At 38.3% G+C, this 21,769-nt stretch overlaps 1 long non-coding RNA gene and 1 pseudogene across 1 annotated transcript; both read left to right on the forward strand.

The window, feature by feature from the left end:
* The first annotated feature begins 720 nt into the window (after positions 1-720).
* LOC135268099 (uncharacterized) lies at positions 721-5,842 on the forward strand. The gene is made up of 2 exons (XR_010344306.1): positions 721-787; positions 4,265-5,842. It is a non-coding gene; the product is annotated as an uncharacterized LOC135268099 (long non-coding RNA).
* LOC105714511 (mannosyl-oligosaccharide 1,2-alpha-mannosidase IB-like) lies at positions 1,241-3,209 on the forward strand (annotated as a pseudogene).
* Positions 5,843-21,769: the final 15,927 nt, after the last annotated feature.

Below are 21,769 nucleotides of genomic sequence, written 5' to 3' on the forward strand. Positions count from 1 at the left end.
AAAGGGATGACTGGAAACACAAAATGCGGGATATATATTTAATGAAATATACTCAGCCAGAGGAAGGCAGAAACCGCCATCTGTGTCTGACCTGGAGGACCTAATAAAAAGAGAAATGATCCAGACAGAGAAAGGCAAACCCAGGGTGGCGTCACTTAACTACGGACTCCGGGAGAGCGCCCCACACTCCGCCGCCGGCACAGCCCACTCGCGAGTCGGGGGCGGGTTCCGGCTGCGCCCCATCGGCCCCGCCCTCCGGCTCCTCCGCGCGTGCGTCCAGCGGGTGTCGTCCAGCAGCTGTTCCGCGCCCACCTGGCCTGGGGAGGCAGAGGTCCGGCCGCGGCCCCGCGCATGGGCGCCGTCTCTTAACAGCCGCACCCAGGCGGATCCGGGCGCCACGGGAGGCAGCGCAGAGGACGCCCACACGGCGGCTGGCTGAGGATCCGGAGTCGGCCTCTGCCTGCCTGAGAAGCGGCTGCTAGCGCGTGCCCGGGGCCATCCGCGGCCCCACGGCTGCGCGAGGAATGGGGTAGTTGCCGGCTCCTGGCTCTCGGAGCGAGGGCCGCAGCTCGGCTCCTTTCCACGCTGCGCAGCGCGGGGCTCGGCCGGGCGCGGCGGGGTCGGCGGCAACTCGCTCTGGAGCAGGCAGCTGGCGAACTGACCCGGCCGCGGTGCCCGCCGCGCCTCCCCTGCCTGCACTCCAGGCTTCTGAGGGGCCGCACAGGAGGAAAGTGCGCCGGGACAGGCCCTTGCGGCGGCGACAGCGACTGCTGCTGGCCGGGCTCAGGTACGTTGGATGTGACTGCCCGGCAGCAGCCTCGGAGCTCTGTTCGGCCCGGGAGCCTGCCCGGCAGCGTTGGGAAGCGCGGGCGGCCGGTCCCTTCCTGCTCCTTCCCCCAGCGCCGCTGCCTTGGCCTCCGGGGGGCGGGAAACCTTCCTCCTTGTTTGCAGGATTCGGTGGAGACCCTTATTTTTCCACCACGAAGGTTAAGAGATTCTGGAATAGAAGCACTAGAGGAGATGGTGAACCTTCTGCAGTTCCTCCGATTTAGCCAGGCTCCCATTTGGGGCGGAAGACCACCCTTGAGCACCTCCCCAAGGGGCAGCTCCTTTGCAGTGTGGCTTCTCTGATATACCCCTAGAAATGAAGAGACTTCCGATAACCCCGTAGGGTCCTGAAAGTCAAAGGGTAAATGAGATCTCGTAGGACCTAAGCTTGTGATCGTTCGAGGCGGGGGTCATGCACGTTTCTGAATGGAATTGGTGGAACGTGAAAGAGGTGCCTGTGAAGAAGCAGTAGTCCTTTAAGTGGAGCGAAATTGAGCTTTCCCATTTTTGCCAAGATTTTGAAGATAGTTAATGTATCGTGCATTTGCTATAAGATGAGAGCTTTATGGAGTATTGTCTCCAAGAGCATAAGCGATGACTACCCCAGCCTTGCTGCCCTCTCGAGACGTGGGATCCCACTTTTGAACCTGGGGCTACCCTCCCTCCCACATCACAGGGCTCCTGAGAAGACACTTATTGAGGATTTCTGAGAAGACACTTAATTTTAGTGCCTTCATCACCCTGTGTTTGGAGCATTCTTTTTCCTTCTAGGCTTCTCAAAACACAAACGCTTTAATCTGGGTTTAGGCGATGTGTTAATTCCTCATGTAGTTGCTGGCAAAGGGGCTAAAAACTCTGAAGTCTTCTTAATCTATGTACCTGATTAATATACACACAGGGAAGAAGAACCTCTGAGAAATAAAATTCGAGCTGATCATGAGAAGGCTCTGGAAGAGGCAAAATAAAAATTGAGAAAGTCAAGCAGCCTGGGCACTGTAGCTCACACCTGTAATCCCAACACTTTGGGAGGCCAAATCGGAAGGATGGCTTTCATCTAGGAGTTTGAAACCAGCCTGGGCAACATGATGAGACTCTGTCTCCACAAAAAATCAAAAACTAGCCAGGTGTGGTAGTGCCCCCTTGTAATCCTAGCTATTCAGGAGTCTAAGGTGGAAGGATTGCTTGAGTCTGCGAGGTGGAGGCTGCAGTGAACCCTGATGACACCACAGCACTCAGCCTGGGTGTCAGAGTGAGACTACATCTCAAAGAGAAAGAAAAGTCAAGCAAGGAAATCCAAGCATGGAGAAAAATAAGGTCTAGATAGAGAAGAGTAAGGTCCAAGAAATGAAGACAGAAAACAATTCACTGCCACCAGTCCCTATTCCAAATGTTGTAGGCATGAATGGTGGAATCCCCGAAGACGACATAGAAAAGGGAAAAAAATTAAAGCATGAAACATGCCTGGCATAATTACAGGACATACAGTTGGGGCGTAATGAACTCAGACCTGTGAAAAGGAAAGGACGTTCAACTAACATATTTGGAAGTTCACAAACGGGTGCTACCATTGTAGATGCTTTGGATACCCTTTTTATCATGGGGCTTCATGCTGAATCCCTACATGTGCAAAGATGGTTTAAAAACAATCTTGAGGTCAGTGTCAGTTCAGAGATGTCTGTGTTTGAAGTCAACATTCAATTTATTGAAGGCCTACTTGCAGCATATTAACCTTTCAGGAAGGGAGATATTCAAGATTAAAGCTATACAACTAGCTGAGAAACTCATTCCTGCCTTTCACACACCGACTGGGATTCCCTGGACAATGGTACATTTGCAGAATGGAGTAGGGTGAAACTGAGACGAGGGGTCTGCATGTAGCAGCTTTGTGGCTGAATCTGGTACACTGCATATGGAGTTCATCCACCTCAGCTACTTGTCAGCAGACCTGGTTTACTACAACAAGGTCATGTACGTGCAGAAACTGCTTCAGAAAATGGATTGTCCAAATAGTCTTTATCCAAATTGTTTGAAGCCAAGAACAGGGCGCTGGGGTCAGTATCACACATCAGTTGGTGATCTGGGAGACAGTCTTTATGAATACTTACTTTCTTAAATATTCTATCTGGGATAATATACTTTATTAACTTAGGTGAGTGCACCATTCACAAATATTTTATGTTTTAAAAATTGTTTCTATTGATATTTATAGAAATCAAAATAATTAGAATAGCTTCAAAATCATTTTCAGTGATGAAAGTGTTGAAGTAAGTAACTTAGGGATTTTCTCTTACCATCAGGAAGTTTTGCATTGATATTTCTCTTTAAAGAAATATCAATTTACTAATTCTTCATATTTTGTCAAAAAGAAAACTTTTTTTTTTTTTTTTTTTTTGAGACGGAGTTTCGCTCTTGTTACCCAGGCTGGAGTGCAATGGCGCGATCTCGGCTCACCGCAACCTCCGCCTCCTGGGTTCAGGCAATTCTCCTGCCTCAGCCTCCCGAGTAGCTGGGATTACAGGCAAGCGCCACCATGCCCAGCTAATTTTTTGTATTTTTAGTAGAGACGGGGTTTCACTGTGTTGGCCAGGATGGTCTCGATCTCTTGACCTCAGTATCCACCCGCCTCGGCCTCCCAAAGTGCTGGGATTACAGGCGTGAGCCACCGCGCCCGGCCAAAAAGAAAACTTTTTATCAACAACTATAGTGTAGGATAAATGTCTAATGCTTACAAATTTTCTGTCACATAAACTCAAGGGACATTTTCACTGTTTTAATTTAATTTAAACATCTTCCATTGGCATTAGTAAAATTGAAAACAGTGTAACTATTATGATATTTACTATGAATGTACAGATTTTATTACACAGTTCATACAAGAAATCCACCTTGGAATTCTGAAGGCTTATTTCCTTATTTGATAATATTTCTTTTTAACTTAACTTTTAGATTTAAGTTTGCAAAAGATTTAATGAGTGAATATAATTAAATATTTTCCAAGGTTGACCATCTTATACCACAAATTATTAAACAATTTTCAAAGTCTAGCCAATGATTCATAAATGACAGCCACTACAAAACTTTTCAGTAAACATAGCAAATAAGGATGTAGAGCCAGTTACAATAAAGTCTTTAAGAGAGTTAAATTTTAGGACATATTTTGAGATTGTAATACCTTTTACTACTTGAACCTTTAAAATTTTTATGACAAAGGTAGATGACTCTAACTTTAGAAGAGAAAAGGGAAAGTATTTGGTTCTTAAAAAAGCTTTCTTGCTAAAAATAGCACAAGCCCACTTACGAATCACTGAAAAAAAAAAAAAGGCAAGAAAATTTAGTTGGCAGTGACCCAGAGAAGTTGTGCAGATGGCAATGAAGTCCCCAAACTCTTACTTTGTTTAGAATAATGCAGAGTAAAGAGCCCTTCTTGATCTTCCAGGAACTTCTCAAGGGATGAGGAGACACAACTCATATCTCCAAGGGCTTTCTTTGTATTACTCAGATGACTGGAGTTAAGAGAAGGCAGAGAAGTATTCAAGCAGAGTCATTTCATAAACAAAGCATCTGAGAAGGTTTTCTACACCCCTCCCTACCTTCTATGGAATGACAAGACTGGAACTATAACGGTACTTCCATTTCTTTTCTTCTCTGAATACCAAAGACAATTCGGGCCAGCTGCAAATGACTTGCCAGTGTTATGTTTTATTTTTGTTAAAAATTTTTAACCCATTTCTCATTTAGGAAGAAAAAAATGTGCATCTCACTGCCAGCATGGTATTCTTGGGGCAAACAGAACCTAGATAAATTTCCTCCAAGATCAATTTTTATCTTATATTCTGCTTAGCATTCATACTTTCTTCTCTTTTTTTATTGCTTTTTGCATTTTGTAGACCTTATTACTCTGGTAAAATACTGCATTTATCAGACCTTCTGCAAATAGCCCAGAAATGCTCCTCAAAGAGTTAACAACTCACCTCATGATTTTGGCACAAATATGCAGAATAGATGGATTGGTTGGTGCATAACAGGAAAAAATAAGAATGTTAAACACCCCTACCTTCTACATTTATTTATATTTATTTTAGAATGAAACTTTTTGATTTAAACCAGTTTTTCTTTTTTTCAACTTGTATTAAGTTGTCAGAACCAAGAGAATGAGACCCTACCTGAAAAGAAGTCTCAGTGCAGGAAAACAAGTCCCCCATCAGGTGGTTCTTACCTTCTGGTGGATTGTGTGTTTTACTTCTCTTATAAAAGTCCAACCTGGATATTGAAAGAATGCATTCTTTTTGTGGAGTATTGACTCTGATTCTATGAGATCTTGTGAACCCAGGGCTTTACTTAGTAGATTTTAACCAAGCAGTTTGAAATCTTGATTATCATCCTCTCATCTGCTCCACTGTCCATCAAAATCTTTGTCAAAACTCCAAGTTTGTTGATAAAAGATTGGACATCTTTTATCTCATAAGTAAACAAGAGAATGAGTGAACATATATGAAGTATGTAATATGTGCCAAGCACTGTGCCTAGCACCTTGAAGCATTAGAACGTTTTATGTGATTCCAATGGCACTTTCTGTATGAGAGCAGTTTATACAATTTTACATGTTTTCCAATATGACTCATGCTACAATATTTAAAATTTTATATTTCATATAAAGAGAAAAGGTTTGTAATATATTGTAAATCATGTGTACTACAGAATACTAACTATAATTATAGTTAAAATTGAAGTCTTGAAAAATGTCAAATAAACATTTGACTTTTGATGCAACTTTGGCTAAAATATTTACTTTAGAAATAAAAAGTTTTTTATTTTGCTATATCAGTTTAATTATATTATTAAAAATCAGTGTTCTATAGAAGAGCTGGTTAGTTTATATTCAAAAAGCTTGTCACATCATGGGTAAAACTTGAAGTTGTAAATTGTCTTTGCCCTGGTATGGGTCCTACTAATAGTCTCTTGCTATTAAATATAAAGAAAAATATAATAAAATATTTATATGTTTCAAAAAGAAGTTTCTAGTAATAGGATTTTGAGTTCTTTTTTTTTTTAGATTTCCTTACACTCAAATTGGACAGCTCCTATCTTCTCTCTCTCCTCTCTCTCTGTCTCTCCTCTTTCTTCCTCTTTCTCTATATCTATCTGTATAATTTTATAGTTACACACAAAAAATTTAATATTATTTTTTAGCTAACACAGTTGGTAACTAGTTTTAGCTGCACAAATTATAAGCAGAATGTTTGAGTAGCCTGATATGGTTGGGATATTTTTCCCCTCCAAATTTCATGTTGAAATGTGATTCCCAGTGTCGGAGGTGGGGCCTGGCGGAAGTTGTTTGAGTAATGGTGTGGATCCCTCATGAATGGTTTGGTGCTTTCCCCATGGTGATTAGCAAGTCCCTGCTCTGTTAGTTCACATGAGAGCTGGGAGCTTAAAGGAGCATGGCATCTCTCTGGCTTCCTCTGTCACTATGTGACAAACCCCCTTTTGCCATCCACCATGAGTGGAAGCTTCCTGAGGTGCTGGCCTAAAGCAGATATTGGCACCATGCTTGTCTAGGCTGGAGAACTGTGAGGCAAATGAACCTATTTTTAAAAATAGGGTCTAAGACTGGTGGCTTGTGCCTGTAATCCCAGCACTTTGGGAGGCTGAAGCAGGCAGACCACTTGAGGTCAGGAATTTCAGCCTGGCCAACATGATGAAAACCCGCCTCTACTAAAATTTCAGTAATTAGCTAGGCATGGTGGTGTGCTCCTGTAGTTCCAGCTAAAGGGAGACTGAGGTGAGAGAATCGCTTGAACCTGGAAGGTGGCAGTTGCAGCGAGCTGAGATCATGCCACTGCATTCCAGTGATGATACAGTGAGACCCTGTCTTGGAAAAAAATAATAAAATAAATTATCCAGTCTGAAGTATTCCTTTATGACAACACAAAATTGACTAATACAAAACACCTATGACAACACAAAATTGACTAATACAAAAAACACAGAATAAGTGGAAATATATTAATCCACTTATTCTGGCTCAAGAACATTGGTAAGGATGATTTTGTGTTACTTCAGCTCATTTACATTATGACGAAAATGCTCTTTTTAATTTACAACCAGTCAGAAAGCTTTTCTGCAAAGGGCAGATAAATATTTTAGGCTATTTGAGCTATACAGTCTTTCTTCTTACTCAGTTCTACTGTTGAAGTGTGAAAACGTACATGGATAATATATAAATGAACAGGTATAGCTGTGTTCCAATAAAGCTTTGTTTACATAAACAAGTAAAGGGCTGTATTTGACCCACAGGTCATAGTTGTTTACCCCAGTCCCAAGATTAATTATTGTAAGACCCTTTAGCCTTTTTTCTGCATCTTTTCTCTGTGCTCTAATTTACAAAATTCATTTTAAAGCAGAAAAAAAAAGTGAACGTGGAATATAAAACAATAAAATTGAGTTCTTAGAAACAGAGTAGAATGGTGGTTGACAAGGTCTGGGAGTGGGTAAAATTGAGAGATGTAAGCCAAGTATACAGACCTTTCATTCTAAGATAAATAAGTTCTGAGAACATAATGTAAATCATAGTAACTATAGTTAGTAATACTAAATTATATACTTTGAAATTTTCAAAGACTAGGCCTTAAGCATTCTCATCAAAATGAAGAAAACAATTAAGTCCCTGAGATAATGAATATGATAATTAACTTGACTGCAGCAATCAGTTCACAATGTATACTTAGTTCAAATCATTGTGTTGTACATTTTAAATATACACAATTTTGTCAAATGACTTCACCTCAATAAAGCTGAAGAAACTAAATAAAAATAATTGTGATAAATCACATTAAGAGAATAAAGAATAAAAATCAGCTGGGTGTGGTGGCTCACACCTGTAATCTCAGCACTTTGGGAGGCCAAGGTGGGCAGATCATCTGAGGTCAGGAGTTCGAGATCAGCCTGGCCAACATGGTGAAACCTGTCTCTACTAAAAATACAAAAATTAGCCAGGCATGGTGGCGGGTGCCTGTAATCCCAGGTACTAGGGAGGCTGAGGCAGAAGAATTGCTTGAACCCAGGAGACAGAGGTTGCAGTGAGCCAAGATCATGCCACTGTACTCCAGCGTGGGCCACAGAGAGAGACTCTGTCTCAAAAAAACCAAAACAACAACAAAAAAAACCATGTGGTGATTTTTTTTCAAGATGGCTGACTAGAGACATCAGATAGCAGCTCTCCTTAGAAATATTTAACGTTACAGGTGAATAATCATGGCCCAGGTGGAATGCTGAGAGAAAAGTATCAGAACCTTTTGGAGAACGCACAGGAAGAAGTTGGGGGTGCAGAAAAAGACAGAGACCTGTGTGCATCCTACAGTGAGCTTTCCCACCACCCCCTTCAGGGAAGGGACTTTTGCTAGTCATCAAATTATCAAACAACAAGCCAGCATCTGCTAGTAAGTGCCAACTACCAAACAATAAGCTGAACTGCATAACCATATGCAAAACCTGCTGGCAGAAAGGCATAATACTAGGGAATGAGATTACCTTCCTGAGGCCTCTACACTCCCAGCCCTGCAGAAGATCATCAGATTATATGCCCAATGTATTTCTACAACAATCAGCATTTGAGAAAGCAAAAACTATCTATAACCAAGAAACTCATATAGAGCCTTGGCCCCCTGAAAGCACCAAGAATCGAAACCAAATGATTACACATAATGAGGGAAGGTGTTCTCTTTCTGGGTCCACGAGGGGGCATAGTTTTAAGGGCAAGAATTTCCCAGTGCCATGCCCCCTTCTCATCTCTCTCCATCCAGGAGATTTAACGGTTTATGTTTGAATTTCACAGGCATGGGGAGAAACTAAGAGTCAATCACCCCAGCGGAAGTTTAAAGGAACTCCTTTCATTGGCCAGAGGAACTTGGGAAGGTGGGAATTTCTCCCAGGATAAATTCCCCTGGTCCATCACCCCATGCCGGATTTCCAGCTCTCTGGAATCCCCTCCCACATGGTGGGAGCTCCCTTTCCCCTCTGGGATTTTCCCCTCTGGAATCCCCTTCCACACTCTTCATGGAAGTCTTTCACTTCTCTTTTCTTTACCTAAATAAAATCACCTTTCTGCAAAACTTCTTGGGTCTGATATTTCAAGCGTACAGTGCACCTGCAGTGGTCCCATCACTTATTCTTTAAGAGATTGGAGACCAAGAACCCACAGCATTCTCTCAGGGGAGCTGTGCCTCACCAGCACCCAAGAAAAAATCCAGTTGCAATAACATATAATAACAGTTGCAATAACATATAATCACACCCCCAAAAGAAAAAAGGATAGAAAATTGAAAGTATCATTCAAATGAAAGCAAATACAAAAATAATTAAGTGACAGCTTCTATAAATGAGAAATAATGTAAAAAGTTTGGCAGTACACAAAGAGAGTAAACACTGTCACCCTCAAAGGATCACACCAGCTCTGAAGCAATGGATTCTAACAGAAATAGAACTACAGTGACACATTAAAAATTCAAAATACTAATTGTAAGGAAGCTCAATGAGATCCATGAGAAAGTTGAAAACCAACATAGAGAAATCAAAATAACAATTCAGGATATTAATACAAAATTTACTAAAGAGATAGATATTTTAAAAACAATAGAACTTCTGGAAATAAAAAATTCATTGAAGGAATTATAAAATGTAGTTGAAAATTTTAACAGTAAACCAGACAAAGCAGAAGAGAGAGTTTTAGACCTTAAAGCCCAGTCCTTCGAAGTAACCTAGTCATAAGAAAATTAGGAAAGAACATTAAAAAATATAAAAAACCTTCAAGAAATAGGAGATTATGTCTACAAGCTGTAGGCATTTCTGAGTGAGAAGAAGAAACAGTAAAAAGCATGGGAAATGTATCTGATTAGTTAAGAAACTTTTCTGATCTAGATAGATAATTAAACATTCAGATATATGAAGGGCAAATAACACCTGGAAGATTTTTCACAAGATGGATCTCACCAAGGCATATATTCATCAGACAAACCAAAGTTAACATAAAGGAACAAATGCTAAGATCACCTATAAATATAGTCCCATCAGACCAACAGTGGACTTCTTAGCAAAAACTATGCAACCCAGAAGAGATCAGGCTTCTATTTTCAGTTTTCTTAAAGCAAAGAACTGCCAATCAAAACCTTTGACTTTTGCTAAATTTAGCTTCATGAAGGAGAAGTAAAGTATTTCACTGACAAGCGAATGCTAAGGGAATTTGTCACCTCTTGACTGGACTTACAAGAAATGCTCAAAAGAGTTCTAGAGATGGAAATGAAAGGACAAAATCTGCCATCATAAAAACATTAGGAAAAAGTTCACAGATTCTATAAAGCATTTACACAATTGTTGTTGCAAAACAACCAGGTAACAACATGACAGAAATAAAAACATTGCATTTCAATATTACCCATTAATGTAATTGTCTTAAATATTCCACTTACAAGATGTAGACTGGCAAATTAAATAGAAAAAGTAGATTCAAACATTTTCTGCCTACAGGAGACACACTTTAATGGTAAAGAGTGAAGCCTCAAAACCAGTGGGAAAAGATATACCATACAAGTGGAAAACCAAAATAAGCAGAAATAGCCATATTTGTATGAGATAAAGCAGACTAAATCGACTGTAGTAAGAAACAAGATTATTACATAATGATAAAGGGCTCAATTCAACAAGAAGACGTTATTATCTAAATGTATATGCACCCAAAACTGGAGCACTCATATTCATAAAACAAATACTGATAGAACTAAGAGAACAGATAGACAGTAGTAATAATGGGTTAACGACACCCTAGGCAGACAGTGAGGCAGAAAATCAGCACAGAAACATTGCAGTTAAATTAGATTTCAGACCAAATGAACCGAACAGGCATTTGCAGAACATTTTACAAAATGGCAGGATATACATTATTCTCATCTGCACCTGAAAAATTCTCCAAAATAAATCATATATTTGGACATAAAGCAAATCTTAGTAAATTTTAAAAAATCAAAAATAAATCAAGAGTCTTCTTGGATCACAGTGGAGTAAAATTAGAAATCAATACCAAGAAGAACTCTCAAAAACATGCAAATACATGGAAACTGAACAACTTGCTTCAGAATGACCTTTAGCTATCTGACAAAATCAAGGCAGAAATTTTAAAAACAATTTTCAAACAAACAAAATAGAGACATAACATGCCAAAACCTCTGGGATACAGCAAAAGCAGTGCCAAGCGAAAAGTTTATAGTATCAAATGCCTACATAAAAAGTAGAAAAATACGTTAAATTAATAACCTAATTTTGTACTGCAAGGAATTAGAAAAACAAAAACAAACCAAGCCCAAACCTAGCAGATGAAAAGAAAGAACAAAGATCAGAGGAAAACCAATGGGATTGAGGACAAAAAAAAAAATAAAAGAATAAACAAAATGACAAGTTTGTTTATTGAAAAGATAAAATTGATAGATTGCTAGCTACATTAAACAATAAAGAAAGAGGAAATTAAACACAATCAGAAATGATGAAGGTGACATTACACCTGATACTACAGAAATACACAAGATTACCAGAGGCTACTGTGAGAATCTCTAAGCACACAAACTAGAAAATCTAGAGAAAGTGAATAGATTCTGGAAGCGTATAATCTTATGAGAATAAACCAGGAAGAAATAGAAATTCTGAACAGACAAATAACAAGTAGTGAAATTTAATCAGTAGTAATAAATTTCCCAACAAAAACAACAGCAAAAAAACAAGACCAGACAGATTCACAGCCAAATTTTACTAGACATACAAATTAGAGCTGGTACCAGTCTTACTAAAACTATTTCAAGAAAATGAGCAAGAATGATGATTCTTTCACTCATTCTATGCAACCAGTATTGTGATATCAACATCAGGCAAGAATACAACAACAAAAAACTACAGACCAATGTGCTTGATGAACAATGATGCAAAAATCCTCAACAAAATTAGCAAACAAAATTCAATGGCACATCAAAAAGATAGTATATTATAATCAAGTGGGTTTTATCCCAGGGATTCAAGGATAGCTTAACATATGCAAATCAGTAAGTGTGATTCACTACATAAACAGAATTAAAAATAAAAATTATATGATCATCCCAATGGATGCGGGAAAAGTATTTGATAAAATCTAACACTACTTAATGATAAAAACTCTTAACAAATTAGCACGGAAAAAATATATCTCAAAATAATAAAAGTCATGTATAACATTACCCATAGCCAACATTACACTGAATGAGGATAAGGTGAAAGCACTTTCCTGAAGAGCTGGGACTAGACAAGAATGCACACTCTCAGCAGTCCTATTCAACTTAGTCCTAGCCAGAGCAATAAAGCAATAAAAAGGGCATACAAACTGGAAAGGAGGAAGCAAAATTATCTGGTTTTAGATGTCATAATAATAAAAAACACACAAAATGCTACAGCTCCATCCAAAATTATTAGGACTAATAAGTGCAATAAACTTGCAGCATAATCACACAAAATATTAACATAAACATTATTAACACACAAACATAACTTGTTTTTCTATATACAAATAATAATGTATCCAAAATAAATTAAGAAAACAATCCAAGGCAATAGCGTCAGAAAGAATACCTATGAATAAATCTGTCCAAGAAGGCGAAATATCTGTACACTGAAAACTGTAAAACATAGATTTAAAAGCTTGAGGAAAAGCTTAAGAAAAAGCTTTAATCTATGTTTTACGTTTTACATAGATTAAAAAGCTTGAGAAAAATATAAATGGTGTATAACTTGTGTTTACAAATTGTAAGAATTATTATTGTTAAAATGTCTATGCTACCCAAAGTGATCTGTAGATTGAATCTAATCTCTATCAAATTCCAATGGAATTTTTCAAAAATATAGATAAACAATCCTAGCCTTCATATGGAATCACAAAAGACCCCAAAGAGGGCAATCTTGAGCAATAAAGCAGAAGACCAGGCACAGTGGCTCACACCTGTAATCCCAGCACATTGAGAGCTGAGGCAGGCAGAGCTTGAGGCTAAGAGTTTAAGACCAGCAAGGTCAATATGGAGAAACCTGGTCTCTACTAAAAATACAAAAAAAAAAAAAAAAAAAAAATTAGCTGGTGTGGTGGAACACACCTGTAATCCCAACTACTTGGGAAGCTAAGGCACAAGAATCATTTGAACCCGGGAAGCAGAGGTTGCGGTGAGCAGAGATTGCACCACTGCACTCTAGCAACAATCTAGTCTTGATTATATGGTTGCTTGGTAGGGTCTGTGTGTTATGTATTTACATGTATTTTGTAGTAACAGGAATCTTTTGTTTCCAAGTTTAGAGTGCTTTTAAGCATCTCTTGTAAGGCTAGCCTAGTGGTAACAAATTCCCTTAGCAATTGCTTGTCTGAAAAAGATTTTATTTCTCCTTTGCTTTAGAAGCTTGATTAGTGGAATATGAAATTATTAATTAGAATATGTTTTCTTTACGAATGTTGATAATAGGGCTGAAATTTCTTGTGGCTTGCAACATTTCTACTGAGAAGTTCACTGTTAGCCTAATGAGGTTTCCTTTCATAAATGATATGACCCTTTTCTCTAGCTGCCTTTAAAATGTTTTGTGTTGACCTCAGAATGTCTGACAACTATATGCCTTGGGTATAATCATCTTGTATAGTATCTCACAGGGGTTTTCTCAATTTTTTCTGTTTGCATGTTGACCTCTTTAGTGAGATTGGGAACATTTTTGTGGGTTACATCTTCAAGTAAGTTTTTCAGTTGCTTACACTTTCTTCTTTTCTCTCTGAAATGCCCATGAGTAGCAGGTTCAGGTATTTTACATAATCCCATATTTTTTGGAGGCTTTGTTCAATTATTATTATTATTTTTTGAGATGGAGTCTTGCTCTGTCACCAGGCTGGAGGGTAGTGGCATGATCTCGGCTGCAACCTCTACCTCCCAGCTTCAAGCAATTCCTCTGCTTCAGCCTCCCGAGTAGTGGGATTACAGGCTGCGCCGCCACGCCCAGCTAATTTTTTGTATTTTAGTAGAGACAGGGTTTCACCATGTTGACCAGGATGGTCTCGATTTCCTGACCTCGTGATCCACCCATCTTGGCCTCCCAAAGTGCTGGGATTATAGGTGTGAGCCACCATGCCCAGCTGGCTTTGTTCAATTTTTAATTTTTATTTTCTTTACTTTTGTCTTACTTGGTTGATTTGAAGGACCTGTCTTAGAGCTCTGAAATTCTCTTCTCTGCTTAATCTAGTCTGTTGTTAAAGCTTCCAACTGTAGTTTGAAACTCCTGTAGTAAATTTTTATTCCAGAAGTTCAGTTTGGTACTTTCTTAATATGCTTATGTCATCTTTCAAATCTCAGACCTTTTTTTCTGACTTCCTTGGATTGGTTTCAACTTTCTCTTAAATGTCTGATCTTTCTTGACACCTACATTCTGGATTGTGTGTTTTCAATTTCACATATTTCAATCTGGCTAGGATTAATTGCTAGGAAGTCAGTGTGATCTTTTGGAGGTAACTAAACACTGACATTTTTGATTGCCAGAGTTCTAGTTCTAGTGCTTATTTTTTCTTAGACAGCAGATTCTTTTTTTTTTTTTTTTAGTTTGCTGTTGGTTGGATGGAACTTTTTAAAAAATTCTAGCTTCCTTTGAGAGTTTGACTGATGAATATAGTGTATAGTCAATTGGCTTCATTTCTGAGTGCTTTCAGAAGGCCAAGGCTCTCTACATATGGGTTCCTTGGTTGTATATATGTTACTCTGGTATCTTTCAGAGGCATTGCCTATTGGGGGGATGTACTTGTGTTTGATGGTATAATTTAGGATGTAGTCAACTAGATGGCACTTAAGAATAAGGGCTGGCAGATAAGTTCTTAACTCTGCTGTGCACAACTCTTTTCATTGGTTATAGAGCAGTGCTCTGGGGAGAGGAGGCAGAGGCAAGAGATAACTCCCTTTCCAATCTCGTTCCCAAGACCTGATGCCATCTCCTTCAAAAACTGGCACCATGCCTGTGTTTTCTTTGTCCTAAGGGGAGATTTGGTAGGATGCATTCTCTCCTTCCTTAGGGGTGGTACCAGCCAAGTGTTGGGTCACCATTAGATTCACAATTCCCCAGAGACTTGTCAGTTCCCTGTGCTTGAAAGAGTCCAAGTTGGTTGTAGGGTATGTCTGCTGGTGCAATGGGTCAAGGACTGGAGGAGTTTCTGGCAGGGCAGTGATACCCAATGACATGCAACTGGGAAGGCACCCATGGCCCAGAGTTTTTAGCCCAGCAGATGGTTGCAAGACCTATTCAGCTTGCACTCTCCCGAACCAGTGGATCTCCCTCTGGCATCTGCCCTGGAAGCACCTTGACTGAGTAGGCTTGTCTCTAGCCTTCTGCACCCAGATTTCTGAGCTGTTCCAGATATTCTGAGTCAGAGCCTGAAGTTTGTTTTTTGCATTGTGTCTCTGCAGATTTTTGGTATCAGAATAATTCTGCCTCATAGAATCAGTTAAGGAGGAGTTCCTCCTCCTTGATTTTTTGAAATAGTTTCAGTAAGATTGGTCCTAGCTCTTCTCTATATATATGGTAGAATTTGACTGTAGATCTGTGTGTTCCTGGGCTGTTTTCTGGTTGGTAGATTTTATATTGCTGGTGCAAATTTTTTTAACATTTTTATTTATTTCTATTATTACTGTTTTTTGAAACAGAGTCTCACTTTGTTGCCCAGGCTGGAGTGCAGTGGCACAGTCATGGCTCACTGCAACTTCTGTGTCCCAGGCTCAAGTGATTCTTGTGCCTCAGCTTACCAAGTTGCTGGGATTGTAGACATGTGACACCAAGTGTGGTTAATTTTTATATTTTTAGTAGAGACAGGGTTTTGCTATTTAACCAGGCTGGTCTCAAACTCCTGGACTCAAGTGATCCACCTGCCTCAATCTTTAAAGTGCAGGGATTGAAGAATGAGCCACCATGCCTGACTGCTGCTGCAATTTTGAAACTGATTATTGGTCTGTTCAGGGTTACAATTTCTTCTCAGTTCAATCTTTGGAAGTTACATATTTGCAGGAATTTACCAATGTCTTCTAGATTTTCTAGTTTTTGTGCATAGAGTTGTTCATAATAGTCTCTGAGGGCTTTTTTTTTTTCATTATTTCTGTAAAGTCAGTAGTAATGTCTCCTTGTTCATTTCTGATTGTAGGTTTTTGGATTTTCTCCCTTGTTTCTTTTGTTAGTCTAGCTAGAAGTCTATCAGTCTTCTTTATTCTTTATTCTTGGAAAAAACAAATTTTGTTTCATTGATTTTTTTTTTTTGGTATGAGTTTTCTCATCTCCGTTTGATTTAGTCCATCTCTGACTTTGGTTATTTCTTTTCTTATACAATTTTTGGGGTTGATTTTCTCTCAAGTTTATCTAGGTGCAATATTATAATATGTTGCTAATTTGAGTTCTTAACTTTCTGATGTGGGTGTTCAGCACTACAAACTTTCCTCTTAACATTAGTTTAGTATGTCTCACAGATTCTGGTACATTGTTTCTTTGCTTCATTAGTTTCCCAGAATTTCTTAATTTTTGCCTTAATTTATTTGTATACTTAAAAGTCATTCAGGAACAGATTGTTTAATTTCCATTTAATTGTATGGTTTTGAGAGATCTACTTGGTATTGGTTTCTATTCTTGTTTTGCTGTGGTCCAAGAATGGGGTTGGTATGTTTTTTTTAATTTGTTAAGAATTGCTTTTGGCCAAGCATTATAGTATGTGCCATGTGAAGATGAGAAGAAGGAATATTTTGTTTCTGTTATGTGGAGTGTTAAAGAGATGTCTGTTCAGTACATTTGGTGCAATGTCAAGTTAAGTCTCAAATATCTTTGTTAGTATTCTGCCTCGATTATGTGTCCAAAAGTCTCTGGAGTGTTGAAGTCTCCCACTTCTATTGTGATGTTATCTGAGTCTCTTTGTATGTCTCTAAGAACTATTTTATAAATATGGATGCTTCAGAGTTAGATGTATATATATACATTTAGAATAGTTAAATCTTCTGGTTGAACTGAACACTTTATTATCATGTTATGCCCTTATTTATCTTTTTTGATTATTGTTGGTTTAAAGTTAATTTTATCTGAAGTAAAAATAGCAACCCCTGCCCTCTTTGGTCTTCTGTTCGCTTGATTTGTCTTTCTCCTTCCATTTATTTTGAGCCTGTGGGTGTACTTGCATGTGAGATGGGTCTCTTGAAGACAGCATACAGTTGAGTCTTCTTCTTTACACAGCTTGCCACTCTTTGCCTTTTAAGTGGTGAATTCAATTCATTTACATTCAAGGTTAATACTGACATTTGCACAGATTTGCCCCTGTAATCATGTTGTTAGCTTGTTGTTAAGCAGACTTGATTAAATATTACTTTATAGTGTCCATGGTCTATGGACTTGCGTGTGTTTTGTGATGATTGGAAAAGAACTCTTATTTCCATGTTTCACTCTCTCTTAAAGATCTTTTGTAAGGCAGGCCTGGTGGTAACAAATTCCCTTAGCATTTGCTTGTCTGAAAAGGATTTCATTTCTTATTCACACTTATATATAAAGCTTATCTTGGCTAGATACGAAATAAAGGTTGGTTGGATTTTATTTTGTTTAAGAATTCTGAATATAGGCCCCCAATTTTTTCTGGTATAGAATTCTGCTGAAAGATTTGCTATTAGCCTGATTAGGTCCTCTTTGTAGGTGACTTCTCTCTGACTGCCATTAATATTGTTTCACGTTGACCTTGGAGGATCTAATAACTATGCTTCTTAATCATTAGAGTATCTCACAGAGGTTATCTGACTTTCCTGAATTTGCATATTTATTTTTGTTACATGGAGTATTATGGAGATGTCTGTTTGGTCCATTTGGTGAAATGTCAAGCTAAGCCTCAACTAGGAGAGTTGAGGAAATGTTCATGGACAATATTCTTACATATGTTTTCCAAATTGCTCTCTCTTTTTCAGGAATGCCAATGTGTCACAGATTTGATTTTTTTATGTGATCCTATATTTCTAAATTTTTTCATTTTTAAAAATTATTTTTTCCTTATTTTTGTGTGAGTTCACTCCAAGAACCAGTCTTTGAGCTCAGAGATTCTATCTTCAGCTTGCTTTATTCTGCTTTTAATACTTCTGATACATTTACTACAGTAGTTTGAGCCAGTTTCACATCTTGTGGGTCTTTCTGAAATTGTGCCTGTTGTTAGGGGCTTGCAACAACCTGGCAGCCAACTAAGGGTATAAGAAGCTTTGGTGAGAACCCGAGGTTTGAAGGGAGGCAGGCACCTTGGTACTTGTTATCCCTCTGCCACAGCTACCGCTACCACTGCTATTGGCATGTGTGAAGGAGGATGGATCCCACTGTCCCTGCACTTCAAAACACTTTGGTTGACACCATCTATCAGAGTGCAGTGACCAGTGGACTGGGAGCATATTCCCTTTCCCCTGGCCCCCAGCACAGTGGATTCCCAACTTCAAAGACCAAGAGAACAAAGTTGGAACCCAATATAAGTCACTCAGAGCACGCGGTCCAGGAGCTGGGAGTTGAGTGTTGGCCACCTTAAATCTTCCAGAAATGAAGCCAGCCAGATGAATCCACCTTATACCGCTGTCAAACCCTCAGGATTATCAATTAGGATAAAGAAAAAAACTCATCCAAAGGTCAGCAACCTCAAAGATTGAAGGTAGTAAGCCCACAAACATGAAAGGATCAGTGCACGAACTCTGAAAACACAAAAAGCCACAGTGCCTCCTTTTCTCCAAATAAACACATCACCTCTCTAGCAAGAGTTCTGAACTGAGCTGAGATGGCTGAAATGACAGAATTAGAATTCAGAATGTAGCCAGAAACAAAGATCATCGAACTACAGGAGTACATTGAAACTCAATCCAAGGAAGCTAAAAATCATGATTAAACAATACAGGAACTGACAGTCAAAACAGTCAACATCATAAAGAACATAACCAACCTGACAGAGCTAAAAATCATACTACAAGGATTTCATGGTGCTGGCACAAGTATTAAAAGCAGAATAGACAAAGTCGAAGAAAGAATCTCAGAACTTGAAGACTGGCTTGCTGAAATAAGACAGTCAAACATAGAGAAAAAAGAATGAGAAAAAAATGAACAAAAGTTTTGAGAAATACGGAATGATGTAGAGATAAACTGTGACTCATTGGTGTCCATGAAAGAGATGGAGGGGTGGAAGAATGGGACCAACTTGCAAAATGCATTTCAAGATATCATCCATAAGAACTTCCCCAACCTAGTTAGACAGACCACTACTCAAATTCAAGAAACGCAGAGAACTCCAGTAAGATACTTCACAAAAAGATAGCCCCAAGATACATAATCATCAGATTCTCCAAAGTCAAAATGGAAAACAAAATGTTAAAGGCAGCTAGAGAGAAATGTTAGGTTACCTACAAAGCGAACCCCATCAGACAAACAGTGGATCTCTCAGCAGAAATTCTACAAGCCAGAAGAGATTGGGGGCCAATATTCAACATTTTTAAAGGAAAGAAATTCCCACCCAGTATTTTATATCTGGCCAAACTAAGCTTCATGAGCAAAGGAGAAATAAGATTCTTTTCAGACAAGTAAGTGCTAAGGAAATTTGTTACTACCAGACATGCCTTCCAAGAGCTCCTGAAAGAAGCACTAAATATCAGTAACTACAAAAACACACTGAAGGACACAGACCCAGTCACAATATAAAGCAACCAAATAAACAAGTTTGAAAAATCAGTAACATCATGATGACAGGATCAAATCCACACATATAAATACTAACCTTGAAAGTAAATGGGCTAAATGCCCCCAATTAAAAGACACAGCATGACAAGCTGGATAAAGAACCCTTTGGGATGCTGTCTTCAAAAGATCCACCTCACATGCAGTGACAAATATAGGCTCAAAATAAAGGGATGGAGGAAAATTTACCAAGCAAATGGAAAACAGAAAAAAAGCAGGGGTTGCAATCCTAGTTTTAGAAAAAAAAGACTTTAAAGCAACAAAGATTTTTTTTAAAAAAGAAACAAAGAAGGACATTACATAATAGTAAAAAAGTTCAACAAAAAGTTCTAACTATTCTAAATATATATGCACAAAATACAGGAGCACCCAGATTCATAAAGCAAGTTCGTAGAGACTAAAGAGACTTAGATTCCCACACAATAATATTGAGAGACTTTAATACTTCACTGACAATATTAGATCATTGAGACAGAAAATTAACAAAGCTGCTTAGGACCTGAACTCAGCACTTGACCAAATGTCTGATAGGCATCTACAGAATTCTCCACCCAAAACTAACAGAATATACATTCTTTTCATTGTCACATGGCACATACTCTAAATAATCAGTCACATAATCAGAAGTAAAACACTCTTCAGCAAATGCAAAAAACTGAAATAATAATCACTCAGACCATGATGAAATCAAATTAGAAAGCAAGACTAAGAAATTTACTCAAAATCATACAATGACATAGAAATTGAATAACCTGCTCATGAATGACTTTTGGGTAAATAATGAAATTAAGGTAGATATCAAGAGGTTTTTTGAAACTAATGAAAACAAAGAAGCAACATACCAGAATCTCTGGGACACTGAATTTTCACCTCAAAAGAAGTAGAAAGACGTTTCTACCTCTGACTTGAGGTAGAAAAATCTCAAATTAACAATGTGACATTGCAACTAGGAGAACTAAAGAATCAAGAGTAAACATCTTAAAGCTAGCAAAAGACAAAAAATAACCAAAATGAGAGTTGAACTGAAGGAGTGTGAAACATGAAAATGTATTAAAAAGGTTAATGAATCTTGCAGCTAGCTTTTTGAAAAAAAAAAAAAAATGAAACAGACCACTAGCTAGACTAATAAAGAAGAAAAAAAAATCCAAGAAACACAATCTGAAACAAGGGAGATATTACCAGTCACCCCACAGAAATATAGACAGCCATCAGAGAATGTTATAAACACCTTTATGCATATAAACTAGAAAATCTGGAAGAAATGGATAAATATCTAGACATGTACACCCTCCCAAGACTGAACCAGAAAGTAATGGCATACCTGAGCAGAACAATAATGAGCTCTGAAATTGAGTCTGTAATATTGCCTAAAAAACAAAAATCCCAAGATCAGATAGATTTACAGCTGAATTCTACAAGATGTACAAAGAAGAGCTAGTTTCATGTTGAAACTATTTCAAAACATTGAGGAAAAGGAATTCTTCCTTAACTCACTCTATGAGGCCAGTATCATCATAAGACCGAAACCTGGCAGAGAAAAAACAAAAAAAGAAAAATTCAGGTTAATAGCTTGATAAGCAGCAGTGCAAAAGTCTTCAACAAAATACTGGCAAACGGAATCCAGCAGCACATCAAAAAGCTCATCCACTACGATCTTTGATCCATTGAGATTTTTATCCATTGGGTTGCAAGTTTTGTTTCAATGTATGTATATCAATAAATATGATTTATCACATAAACAGAACTAAAGACAAAAGCCACATGATTATCTCAATAGATGCAGAAAACACTTTTGGTAAAATTCAATACTACTTCATGTTAAAAACTCTCAATAAGCTAGGTTTTGAAGAAACACACCTCAAAACAATAAGAGCCATCTATGACAAACCCACAGCAAACATCATACAGAATGGGCAAAAGCTGGAAGCATTCCTCTTGAAAACTGACATAAGACAAGGATGCTCTCTCTCACCACTCCTATTCAACATAGTATTGGAAGTCATGGCCAGGGAAATCAGAGAAAGAAATAAAAGGCTTTCAAATAAGAAGAGCAGAAGTCAAATTATCACTGTTTGCAGATGACATAATTCTATATGTAAAAAACTCAACAGTCTCAGCCACAAAGCTCCTTCACCTAATAAACAATTTCAGC

This window comes from Aotus nancymaae, unplaced genomic scaffold (genome assembly GCF_030222135.1).
Source record: "Aotus nancymaae isolate 86718 unplaced genomic scaffold, 86718_ANA_hifiasm-v0.15.2.pri h1tg000028l, whole genome shotgun sequence".
In the NCBI taxonomy this organism is placed as follows: Eukaryota; Metazoa; Chordata; class Mammalia; order Primates; family Aotidae; genus Aotus; species Aotus nancymaae.